Below are 1,524 nucleotides of genomic sequence, written 5' to 3'. Positions count from 1 at the left end.
TGCCACGGCGCAGGGCCACGCTTCAACAGGTCCTGGCACCTCTTTAACCACTTCTGAAACTACGGTTTCCAGCGTGACGGGCCCCACCTTCGCCACCAGTGCTCACCCGGGGACTGAGAAAGGTTCGACTACCACTATGGGCCAGGGGGGCTCCGCATCAGCGAGTGCGGACGCGTCGTCTGGGACATCCGCTGCCCTCAGAGACACCACTGTGGTCCTGAATTCCGGCACCACAGAAGGGTCCACCCTTCGCACTGGAGGGAGCACATCAGCAGATGTTACCTCCCCGACCCCCCGGAGTATAGGGCGTGCTACAGAATCAGCCCCTTCCTCTCTTGGTCCAGGTACGGAGGGGTTCCGCACCAACATGGGAAGTGCACCCCTAAGTCCCACTACAGTTCCGGCAGCCAGCGCTACAAGTATGGCGGCCACCCTTCGCACTGTACGAAGCTCACCCGCAGATGTTACCTCCCCTGCCACCCTGACCCCTCTGAGTATAACACATGCTACAGAATCAGCCTCTTCTACTCTTGGTCCAGCTACAGAGGGGTCCCGTACCAGCACGGGAAGTGCACCTGTAAGCTCCAGTGTTTCAGGTATGTCTTTGGGTATTTCTTAATTCATATTTTTATAGTTTTCTTTATTTTACCTTATATTTTATTCAATTTTATTTTAAAGGGATTATTTTGTTCCCTTCTATAAAATCTTGATTTCTGTTTTTTTTTGTATATCAGAGCATCCTATATCATTTTTATTTTTTATCAAGTGAGTTTTGTGTTTTGCAGAGCTAAGTGCACAACCAACATTTTTGCTTGTTCTTCTGGCATCTTCTTCTATAAATTCCACCAGTATTGTTTGTTGCATACCTGCATCTGTTTTTCATTTTACAATAAATAATTTGTTTCTTTATCATTTTCATATGAATTGTTTGTCTATATTCACAGGTTCTAGTCTAGGTGTGGATAGTACCTCCTTCAAGAATATTGTGTCGTTAGCTAAATCTACTGTGCCTTTACCTATTACTGACACTGTTTTAATTACCACATCATCTCAAACACAGTGCAGTAAGTATAATTTTATCTTTTAGCTAATATGTTTTATACCATATGAAGAGCATCTATTTTTCAGCCTGTTGTTGTTTTAAAGGTATGTGAGCTTTATAACTTTTGATGCACTTTTCTTATCAGTGTCAGTTATAAATCCAACAAAGTGTGACTTTCAAAATGAGATATATACCATACTTTCCAAAATCCAATGAGTGCAGTATTATTATAATTTAAGGATCTCCTAATTAGATTGTAGACAGAGAAGATTCTATATTATTATAATAGTTATCAATTATTATGGTTCTTATACATTATTATAAATTATTATATTTGTCCTTGTCTAGCATCTAATTATTGGGGTTATCATCTTATATTTGCCCCCCTCCCCCCATCACTGTGGAAGGAAAACATGATTCAGTGGGCCAATGATGCAGAGGCAAGGAGGAAGGTTGGGGAAGTAGTTGTGGTGGTATATGGT

This window comes from Gavialis gangeticus, unplaced genomic scaffold (genome assembly GCF_001723915.1).
Source record: "Gavialis gangeticus isolate Ggan-Ray unplaced genomic scaffold, GavGan_comp1, whole genome shotgun sequence".
Classification (NCBI taxonomy): Eukaryota; Metazoa; Chordata; order Crocodylia; family Gavialidae; genus Gavialis; species Gavialis gangeticus.
This window is presented reverse-complemented; position numbering follows the sequence as displayed.